Source organism: Patiria miniata, unplaced genomic scaffold (genome assembly GCF_015706575.1).
Source record: "Patiria miniata isolate m_02_andy unplaced genomic scaffold, ASM1570657v1 HiC_scaffold_29, whole genome shotgun sequence".
Classification (NCBI taxonomy): Eukaryota; Metazoa; Echinodermata; class Asteroidea; order Valvatida; family Asterinidae; genus Patiria; species Patiria miniata.
In genome coordinates this window covers 7,761,857-7,774,064 of record NW_024037068.1, presented here as the reverse complement: position 1 = coordinate 7,774,064, position 12,208 = coordinate 7,761,857, and the positions used below count along the sequence as shown (strand labels likewise).

At 38.3% G+C, this 12,208-nt stretch overlaps 1 protein-coding gene across 1 annotated transcript in view; it reads right to left on the bottom strand.

Moving 5' to 3' along the window:
• LOC119735626 (short transient receptor potential channel 4-like) overlaps window positions 1–12,208 on the bottom strand; it is an 89,305-nt gene that overhangs the window by 32,607 nt on the left and 44,490 nt on the right. The gene's annotated exons all lie outside the window — the stretch shown is intronic.

Below are 12,208 nucleotides of genomic sequence, written 5' to 3'. Positions count from 1 at the left end.
TAAGCGAACTCGGACATGCCCTGCGCACGCTTAAAACTTCAGGTTGACAATACCTCTGCTCTAAAACATGCACAGAACGTCTATATGTACATGTACATACACGTACGTTACGCACATACTGTACATCGTATGTCAGTCAGCCTGCAGAGCACGTGTTGACGAGGTCAAATCCTGTCCACATCACAGTGACCGTTTTAGCCGATTTTCGGCTAACCTTGACAGATTTTATGTTCATGCATACGCATAGTCAGGGGCGTATAATAAAAAATCATAATGCCGAAAAGCCCTATGTTACGTATTTAAAGGTGCAGTTTTTCTGCAGTGGGATTTTCCACAAGTCTTTTCCTATACAACACTGATATCTTACTGAGTAGTTCTGAACCTCAGCCGAGAATTACTATGAGAAGGAAAGAGAAATCGTATTTTTTTCGGTCTGTCATTCGATTGAACATATTCCTAAGGGTCAGAATATCAAGTAATATTTCATAAAAATGTTTCAGTTCAAAGGCAAATTACAAATTAAAGGTGCAATTTTCCTGCAGTGGGATTTTGTTTAGCCCGTTAACTTTGTACACGTGTTAGCCCATTGACTTTGTACACGTTTTCAAGCCACCATTTCTATAACTTGGCGATCTGGAATCGTCATCAATGTAACAGCCAAGGAAGACCCTCATACAAAAATTATGCCAAGACTATGACGTCATGATGACGTCATCACCCAATTTTGTTTATTGATTTTTGAAAATTTACGTGCATATTATGTTGTCCTATATCTACAGAACTGTAGGCCTGATTGGGTTGAAACTTGGTATGTGGCTAGACCGGGATGTGTTATAGGTAAAAAAACCAATTAGGTGACGCCATGATGACGTCATCCGGAGATTTTATATGAATATTTGAGGTTTTTGACCTTTTAGCCATATCTCATGAACGTAACATGCAAAATTAAAAATTCTTTGTGTATTTGGTCTGTTAGGTAAAAGGTATTTGCACAACATTTTGAACAAAATATCTGACATCATTATGACGTCATAAAAATGCGATTTTCAAAATACACATATAAGGAAAGGTCCGACTGTCATGAAACTTAATGGGTAGGTAAATAATGGTACTAGTATACAAAGTTTAAAGTGACGTCATGATGACGTCATCGTTTGGTTTTTATAATTTTAAGATATTTTAAATTTTATTGTGCTTCCACAAATTGCACACTTTCTTTCACCGGATTGACATTAAACTTGGTTCAAACCAAAATCACAATGACAAAATGTGCATTGAGAAGGGTCTTAAGGATGACGTCATTGCAGGGCAAGTGACATCATTTGATAAAATTATACTTTAGGAATTATTCTAAGCGTTTTGAACAACCTTTAACTGCATAAAGCACTCTGACAAGTGACTGCAAAAGGACAAACGAAACAAATATTTGTAAAATGCGAAAAAGCCCTGTGTTCTGTTTGCAAACAGACATACAGCTCTAGTTTTTATTCTTTTTCCACTTTTCCCAATAGGTTTTGTACACGTTTTTATTCTACAAGCCACTTTGGCAATTATTTTAAATCCGATCAACTTTAAACTCAGCATAGTTATTAATCATCATCTGAGGATGTGTGCCGAAACTTTTCGTCATGCTGACGTCATCACGTGATTTATTATGGAATTTTGAATATTTAATTTTTCCCATAGACTTTGTACACAGAATTTTTTTTAAAAATGTCAATTTTCAGAGGGCATTTTCGACTCTTTGCCAGTAATTCATTTACACCAATCTTTGTCCAAGCAAAGACCCTAATTCAAACAACATTGTGCAATGATGGCGTCATGATGACGTCATCCGGTGTTTATTTATAGGCAATTAAATTGTGACACTTTTAATATTTAAAAATGCATAAGAAATCAACCGTACGCGTCCGCAGCATTCTGTTGCCGGCAAGTGGTAGAGTAGGTTGAGGTCTTTATTTCATTCAGTGTGCGTGAAATCACGTGACCCTTGCTTCCGGTCGAAAAAGGCCAAAACCGGAAGTGGCTTATTATTTGAAAGTGGTAATAGATATGAACTTGCTTTTAACGGTGTTAGTCTCTTGGCTGATAGTATTCTTCAAATCATTTACCGTTGACGTCATGCAATCTTCGAGCGCCCTCTAGCGACGGGTTAAAAATTTTCAAAAATGTATTTTGAATAGATGTCTGTGGCGAAGTTTGTCGGAATTGCCTAAATATTGGTGTATATGATGACCTTGACCCACTTAAGACGTGTGCGAAGTTTTAGGTGTATGACGTCATCAGACCGGAAGTTATAATGAAAAGACTTTTTTTCCTTAGAAAATTCCTGAAAAATCAACCATGGCAGTTTTTATATTACTTTTTACTTTAATTGTCTATTGAAGGGTAGGTCTAAAACAGTTCAAAGCTTCGAGGCAATAAGCAAACTCGGACATGCCCTGCTCACGCTTAAAACTTCAGGTTGACAATACCTCTGCTTGAAAACATGCACAGGACGTCCACAATGTACATGTACATGTACATGCACGTACGTTGTATATATCGTATGTCAGTCAGCCCGCGCGCAGCGCACGTGTTGCTGAGGTCAAATCCTGTCCACAGTGACCGTTTTAGCCGATTTCCGGCTAGCTTTGACAGATTTTATGTTCATGCATAGTCAGGGACGTATTATTGATAAAAACAAATCATAATGCGGAAAAGCCCTATCTTCTGTTGCAAACAGACATAGATCTCTACTTATATGTCTATATCTCGTACGAACAGAACTGTTCCCAAAAATATATTTTCAATTTTATGTTTACAGAACCCAACCAGCTTCTCTTCGGAAAATGTGTCCCGAACAAGACCATCACCGATTCATATTATAATTTCAATTTAATAGTAAAATTTGTTTAGAACAAATCATTGAATCATTTTGTACTGTGCAATAGACAATCAAAAACATGTTGGGAACAGCTCTGTGGTTGTTCACTCACAACCACATAGTTCTAGTTTCTTTTTTTTTTTCTTCTCCTTTTTCAGACTTTTTCTCCATAGGTTTAACACACGTTTCTTCTGACAGTCCACTTTGCCACTTTTTAAAATCCGATTGATTTCAGACCTGGTACATACTTAGACCACCACCCACAGATGTTCCTAGAAGAAATTTGTGATCGTGACGTCATCAGGTGTCAGGTTACGTCACATTAAAGATGCATTTTTCCCCATATGTTTTGTACACGTTTTAAAACACTTCAGTTTGGCATCTTCGTTAATCCGATCAACTTTAAATTTGATTCATAGTTAGACCACCACCCACAGATGGTCCAAGACGAAATTCGTGATCGTGACGTCATCAAGTGTCAGGTTACGTCACATTAAAGATGCATTTTTCCCCAAAGGTTTTGTACACATATTAAAACGCTCCACTTTGGCACTTTCGTAAATTTGATCGACTTTATACTTAGTACACACTTAGACCACTACCCATAGATGGTCCTAGAAGAAATTCGTCATCTTGGCGTCATGAGGTGTCAGGTTACATCACATTAAAGATGCATTGTTTCCCTATTGGTTTTGAATACGTTTTTCTTTAAAGAAACTTCGGAAATACAAGTCTGATTGGGTTAAAACTTGGTATGCATATCCACATGGATGTGTTATAGATAGAAATTGAAGTGACATCATCATCAAATGTCATGTGAAGTCCCTTAAAGGCGCATTTTATTCTTTTATTGGTCTATATCTACAGAACTAAAATGTTCGATTTGGTTGTAACTTGAGATGTACATAATTATAATGTGCTGTTATAGATGACATTTATAGTGACGTCACTAATTGTTCATCTCGTGCTGAGAGTATTTCAAATATCCGAAACAGCTTGTGTTTGTCCACAAACACATTTCTAGTTTTATCTTGGTTTTCCTGGCAATATGAACACACATCTTTAAACAGGACAGTGTAACAATATTTGCTTTTTACTAACCCCCAAATCCATCCATTTCTGAAAAGTACATCAAAAGCAAATGTTGTATATTCCCTTTAAGTTTTATTTTACAATTTTGATTAATATTAAAGGGAAAAATACAACATTTGCAAACATCAAAAAATAAAACTACCAAATCATTTTGAAATACCTTGCTGGACTGTTAGTGAATGACAGTGTAAAGCATCCTGTAAAATCATGGCACCTGGTATACTGTCATTTTCAAGAAAAGTGGTATTTTTGTATCAATTTCCAACGCTGGTCGGCCGACACGGGTACAAGCCAGCTAGACTGGTTCCCTGACCTTACAATTCCCCAATGTATGTAAACTGCTCAGTTCTTTTTATATGGAGTCAGGGAACCAGACTACAGGAAAATGATTGTTTTTCTTGGTTTTTATAGCATTTTCAAACCCAAAACCTCAAAAAAGTCAGTGTAACTATATTTGCTATATATTTCCAACCCCCAATTCCATCCATTTCTGAAAATTACAGCAAAAGCAAATGATGTATATTCCCTTTAACTGTTTAAACATTTATAAAAGCGCAATTCGGCAAGCAAGCAAGCAATTATTCTTCCATTAAACTAATGTTTGCTTAATTTTTTTTGGGTAATATTCTTTGCCTCGTTTATGTCTACTGTTTTATACGTATGTTAATAATGCATATTCACATAACATGTTACATGATATCAATGCCTGTTAAAATGCTAAAGTAAAATGTAAAGCTAAACCAAGCTGGTATGATTAACGATATTAATAAGTATGTAAAATGTCCCTCGTAGTACATTTTTATGTCCTTATCATCATAATTGCCCCCCCCAAAAAAAAAAAACATATTTGGTTTTTCAGATGTGGTAGTTTCAAAATTTCATGTGCCAAAGCTGTTTGTCCACGGACGGCTTTATTTCATCCGCTTGACTGAGCTCCGGAGCTTGATTTCAAAAACCAAAACCAACACACTACACTAGAGTCTAGGGGCGAGGAGTCTTTTGGATCGTTGACCACGCATAAAAACATGAGTGATCATAATGTACTTGTATATACATCGTATGAGGGGTTTTGGTAGAAAAATATCACGGGGTTTCTGCAGAGTCTGACTTAATGAAAATTCTCCCCATCCTTCTGGCTGGCGTAACGAATTCATGCTGTCGCGACGAGGGATCTAATGCTCTGTCTCCCATATGGCGTAATGAATGTAAGCCGATTTGTATACAATAGTCTTTCCCACAGGGAATATTAATTGGGGGAAAATGTCGTGCAGCCTTGATAAAACAAACAAATGAGTTGTTGAGACTAACGATGTTATCGCTTGCAACTCGTAATGAAATAAATTGTAAGTTATTTATGTAATGGTTTAAATGCAATATACATCATTTGCAAACATCAAACAACCAAACTACCATATTATTATTGACTATCTTACTTGACTGCGAGTCCTGTGAAATCACGGCACCTGATGTGCTGTCATTTTCAAGAAAAGTGAATTTTTTGTATCGATTTCCAACGATGGTCCTATCCAGGGCTTACTATTGAACACGAGGTTGGAAATAAAGTAAGCACTGAGGACGAGGTTGGGTATATAGGAATAGTTAAACTATCTCGGGTATTATCAATAAGGGAATAAATGTGTGCTCGAGAGGTTTTTAAAACTCTGTTTAAGACCACTTAGAGTCTGGGTGCTGATAATTACCCGAGCCGGAGGCGAGGGAATTATCAGCACCCAGACTCTAAGTGGTCTTAAACAGAGTGATAAATACCTTTTCGGTTAAAAAATATGAAATAATTCGTTCAAAAAATCCCAATTTTTTTCAACAAGTTCCCTTCATGCTTTTTGAAACATCCCTCTGGCAAAATAATGGAGTGTTCAGCTGGCGAGTAAGATGTAAACAACCCTTTTATGGCGATTGACGCGCGCGTGGCACGTTCTGCGCGATGTCGCGCAGAACGCACCTGGGGCGTTGCGTTTGAAATTTTGAACTGTAAAATTCTGACTCACTGGTAGTGTTGCGCATGCCTACGTGAGGATTGTGAACGTTAAACCAAAGAAACGGTAAGAGGCACTGGATTTTTAGGAGTCCACATTTTATTGTGACACTGGAAAAGTGTTTAAGACCAGCTAGCCATGTCTTTATCATCCGTTTAAGACCGACCACGTGACGGGCTCTCGACCAATAGGAATAGCTAAACTGTCTGAGGTATTTATGAATGCCAGTTTAAAATTACTGCATGGATGACTGCACCGGTGATCCAGTTTAAGGTAATAATGAACAAGCAATGGATGTCAGTTTAAGTTACAGGCTGCCATTTGAGGTTCACCCCGCGGGGAATCCAGACAGGACAACATGCATGATAGAACCAGTCTCAGCAAAATATGAATATAGAGTAATGATAAATGACAGTCAATATTATTACACGGAGAGGACATTCATGCACCATTTAATATCCCGGCGACATGAAGGACTACGTGAACGAGAGAATTGTTGAACAAATCTAAGCTAATAACGAACAAGTCACAAAATAAGGGTATACATATGTGCTTGGCCGGTTTTAAACAAGTACATGTTAAAAGAAGTGAAAAACTACTCCAACAGAATAGCAACCCTAAAAGTACAGTTGACAGGACAAAATGAAATGTGTATCATCCAAATATATGCACCAACAAGTGGCCACGACGACTTGGAAGTTGAGGAGTTTTATGAGGATATCAATAAAGTCATCCAGGATAATCCATGCACCTACACAGTTCTTATGGGAGATTTCAATGCAAAAATTGGACAAAGGGAAGATGGGGAAGAAGATATCATTGGAAACTTCTGCTTCGGAGAAAGGAACAAGAGGGGAGAGAGGATGGTCGAGTTTGTGTTAGAACACAAACTAAAAGTTGGAAATATATTCTTTAAAAAGCACAAAAGCCGCTACTGGACATGGGAGAGTCCCAACGGACAATACCAGAATCAGATAGACTACATCCTCTGCAGTAGCCGTGGGATAATCAAGAACTGTGAAGTAATAACAGCTGTAGACATAGCCAGTGACCACAGAATGGTAAGAGCTTCCATAAGTATCAACCAAAAGCTTGCCAGGCTTAAATTCATCCAGAACAAGAAGAAGAAAGGAATTAATATAATGAAGTTGAAGGAAAGGAAAGAGGAGTTCCAACTGAAGATCCATCCGATTTGCATCCTTGGAAATGGAAGAGATGGATATCGATGAGCGGTGCCAGACCATTACTACAGTAATGCTGGAAGAGGTTAGAGAGATAGCCCCAACAGGGAAAGTTGATGTACCAAGATCTGAGGAGGATCAAGAAATTGAAGAATTAGATCGAAGGAGGGAGGAGATCAGACTGAAAGAAAATAAGACAGCACCAGAAAAAGTAGAATATGCAGAAATAGTAAAAACAGTGAAAAAGAAACGCCGTCAAAGGAAAAGAAGAAGGACTACCAAACTCATCTTAGAGACATTGGAAAGTGGACGGGGACCAAAATCAGTGCACAAAAGAGAAGGCAAGAAATCTAGAATGAGTAAACTAAAGAAAAAGGATGGAACCATTACCTGTGAGAGATCTGAACTACTTGATATATGTGCAGACTTCTATCAGGACCTGTATAGCTCAACGAGACAACAACATCAAGTAGCTCCAAACAACTCAATAAGGAACACAGAAATTCCATCGATTCTACAAAGAGAAGTAGAAGAGGCACTTAATTCAATGAAAGACAACAAAGCACCGGGCATTGATGAAATCACAAGCGACATTTTACAACAGTTAACCCAACTATTCAACCAGATATTTGAAACCCAGAAAATACCAACATCATGGAAAGAAGCAAAGATGATTCTTCTGTTCAAGAAAGGAGATAAAGCAGATGTAAAAAACTATCGTCCAATCAGCCTTCTGTCTCATCTATATAAGCTCTTCACAAAAATAATCCAGAACAGAATCACAGATGCGCTCGACTACAACCAACCAAGAGAACAAGCTGGTTTCAGAGCTGGCTTCTCAACAACAGACCACCTACATGCAATCAATCAACTGATTGAAAAGGCTTGTGAATACCAACTCCAACTGTGCCTAGGATTTGTCGACTACCAGAAGGCATTCGACTCTGTCGAACATTCTGCCATGTTCGAGGCCTTGAGAAAGGTGAATGTTGATGAAGGATATGTCCGAATTCTAGAAGACATTTATACTGATGCAACTGCCCGTATTTATATTGACAACGATGTATCCAGGACTGTCAACATCCAGAGAGGCGTAAGGCAGGGCGACACCCTTTCTCCAAAGATATTTACTACAACTATAGAGGAAGTGTTTAGAAAGACAGACTTGGATAATGGTGTTAATATTGACGGAGAACCTCTCACAGACCTGCGATTCGCTGATGATGTGGCAATGATTTCAACAACTATTAAAGGTATGGATGAGCAGCTATCCAGCTTAAACAAAGAAAGCAAGCTAATTGGCTTAACCATGCATAAAGACAAAACAAAGTACATGACAAACTTTGAGACCCAGGAAGACATTGAAATAGAGGGACGGAAACTAGAGAAGGTGAACAACTATAAGTACCTTGGACAGACACTGAAAATGGAGGACACCACGAGAGAAGAGGTGATTAGTTTAGTCGGAAAAGGGGGGTATCGTGCACCCTCGGAAATCAATTTCTAATCAACGTGTCTAGGTCAGAAAAAATGCGTAGAAAACGATTTGCTATGTTAAAAAATTCAAAAAATGTCCCACGTATTGTTTTTATGCAAATTAGTGCCGCCATTACCGAAAAATCTATTTTTAATTATATCTCAGCCAATATTGCAGATAACTGAACGAACTAGGTGTCTAAACCCATGTTTTCAAGGTCAGAGATCACAATAAAACTATTTTGGAAGTCACCACATGTGTCTGTGGCAAAGGAATATGCAAATTAGTGCCGCTAATACCGGAACATCATGTTTTTGGCATATCTCGGCCAATATAGAACATAACTACACCAGTAAGGTGTCTAAACCCATGTTTTGATGGTCAAGTATCATAAGAAGACCATTCACGAAGTAACTATGTGTGTCTTTGGCATGAAAATATGTAAAATATTAAGTGTCGGTTTATCAGATATTTGATTTTTAGCCAATATCTCGGCCAATATTGCACATAACTACACCAATAAGGTGTCTAAACCCATGTTTTGAGGGTCAGGTATCATTAGAAGACCATTTACGAAGTAACTATGTGTGTCTTTGGCATGAAAATATGTAAATTCTAATTTGCCGGTTTATCAAAAAATTGATTTTTAGCCAATATTATATTCAATTTCAGCCAATAGTACAGTTTATTTTAAATATGATGGCTTAAAATAAACTTTGATCATTATTGCTTATCAAAAACCCTTCTGTCAACATTAGCTGCAATATTGGCCGAGATATTGGCTAAAAATCAAATTTACGATAAATCGACACTTTTGAATTTACATATTTACCTGCCAAGGACACGCATAGTTACTTCGTGAATGGTCTTCTAATGATACCTGACCCTCAAAACATGGGTTTAGACACCTTATTTGTGTAGTTATGTGAAATATTGGCCGAGATATTGGCTAAAAATCAAATATCGGATAAACCGACACTTTATAATTTACATATTTTCATGCCAAAGACACACATTGTTACTTCGTGAATGGTCTTCTAATTATACTTGACCCTCAAAACATGGGTTTAGACACCTTACTGGTGTAGTTATGTGCTATATTGGCCGAGATATGCCAAAAACATGACTTTCCGGTATTTGCGGCACTAATTTGCATATTCCTATGCCACAGACACATGTGGTCACTTCCAGAATAGTTTTATTGTGATCTCTGACCTTGAAAACATGGGTTTAGACACCTAGTTCGTTCAGTTATCAGCAATATTGGCTGAGATATAATTAAAAATAGATTTTTCGGTAATGGCGGCACTAATTTGCATAAAAACAATACGTGGGACATTTTTTGAATTTTTTAACATAGCAAATCGTTTTCTACGCATTTTTTCTGACCTAGACACGTTGATTAGAAATTGATTTCCGAGGGTGCACGATACCCCCCTTTTCCGACTGAACTAGATGCTGAGAATCAAAGCAGGGTGGATGAAATTTGGTCAACACAAAGACATGCTAACAGACAACAAATTACCAATATCACTAAGGAAGAGACTATTCAATCAGTGTGTGCTATCCACTATGACTTATGGATCAGAAACTTGGTCATTAACTACAGAACAGAACAGAAACTCACAACAGCACAGAGAGCTATGGAAAGACAGATGCTTCACTTATCCCTACGAGATAGAGTAAAACATGAAGTAATTCGGCAGAAAACTGGGGTGAAAGATGTCATAGAGAAAGTCAGCGAAGCAAAATGGAGATGGGCAGGGCATGTAGCAAGAATTCAGGATAATAGATGGACATGCAGATTAACAGATTGGCAACCACGAATGGGAAAGCGAAGGAGAGGAAGACCAAAGAAAAGATGGAGAGATGATATAACTACATATATGGGAACAGCGACTTGGACTAGGACAGCCAGAAACAGAAGTGATTGGAAACGTCATGAGGAGGGCTTCATTCGACAGTGGATGGACGTAGCCTGATAGATAGATAGATAGACATGTTAAACCGGCTTGGGCTCTGGACGCTGAACGACGGTTCAGATTTCATTGGAGTCCAAATTTCATGTGACACTGGAAAAGCAAGCCAGACAGTGGTTTAGCAACCGTTTAAAAACCACCCATGTGACGGGCTCTCGACCAATAGGAACTGGTAAAATGTCTTAGGTACTAATGAATATCAGTTTAAGCTAGATATGTGTGTTTCACGTAGACAAACAAAGCTGTTTCGGCTGTTTTAAAATGAATTGTTGTTACAACCAAATCGGTGGCAAAGTTCCATGGATTTAGGCTTTAGAAAACCGTGTTGTACGATTTTTGAAAAATCACATTTTGATGTCATTTTACATGGATGTCAACATTTTATTCAAACTCTCACGCACAAGTGCATCATCAAAATAGAAAAAGGAAAATGAATGTTTATTTTAACATGTTTATGAATTAAGAAGGTCAATTGATGGCACCATGGCACCAACCCAGTTTTCACACAAAACATACTACATGTATATGTACTATGTACATAGTCCCTTCATCTAAAGTTTGAACCCAATTGGACACGTGGCTATTGGACTTTGAAAATTGTATCTAATAATAAAATTATGAAATTATGATATTATGCTTTGCCGAAAATCTACAAGTGATGGTTGATGCATGTATGCCAAGCTTAAAAACAAAATCATCAGAATTTTCCAATGAACTTCACCAGTTCTGGTAAACCAATATTGTTCACTACCAAATCCAACACTGGATATTTTTCAATTTTTTTAAAATAAATATCATAATCAGAGAATTAATGTTGTGGATGATGACACCGGTACCGACGCACAATGTCTAAACATCACTGGGAAGTTATCCCGCGGAGAGGGGACTATTGGTTGATGGTAAGCGGCACGTCTCGGTCCATGACCGGATATATAATTTGCTTCCTTTGAAACAGGCGGTCTCTGACAAGTGCAGTCAAGCCCGTGGGTAGGTGGACACGTCGCTATCAAAAATATGAATCAAATCCAGTCGTGGGTATTTCGACAGCGCTACCCCGAGTTCCAAAATTCTGTCTACAGGTGCACCCAGTGTTGTAGTCGAGTACTTTTTTCTGAGTACCGAGTAAGCTGCCGAGTACTTAGGTTACCGAGTACGAGTACGGTACGAGTATTTGTACTTTCGAGTGCAAAGAACAGGTCTCGAGTACGAGTACTTGTAAACCTGTATATGAGTACGAGTACTTCCGAGTACGAGTACGAGTACTTCCGAGTACGAGTACGAGTACTTCCGAGTACGAGTACGAGTACCTCCGAGTACGAGTACCTCTATTTCCGAATATACGGCCATACGGCAAACTGGTTCATTGTGCGTAATTGGCCCAGGCCCAGTCAGACCGATATACAGACCCACTCACGGCTAGTTGTTAAATGTGTTTGTCCAGACGTGCACTGTGGAAAATCAGGAAACCGCGATTTCTCTGCAAGTCAATCCACCATTTCATACTGGAAGTATCGATAAAATAAAGCCGTGGTAAGTCAAGTTATACCATTCCCCCCCCCCCCCCCCGAGTAGCCTGCTGCTATTCGAGTACGAGTACAATTTCGACATGTCGAGTACAA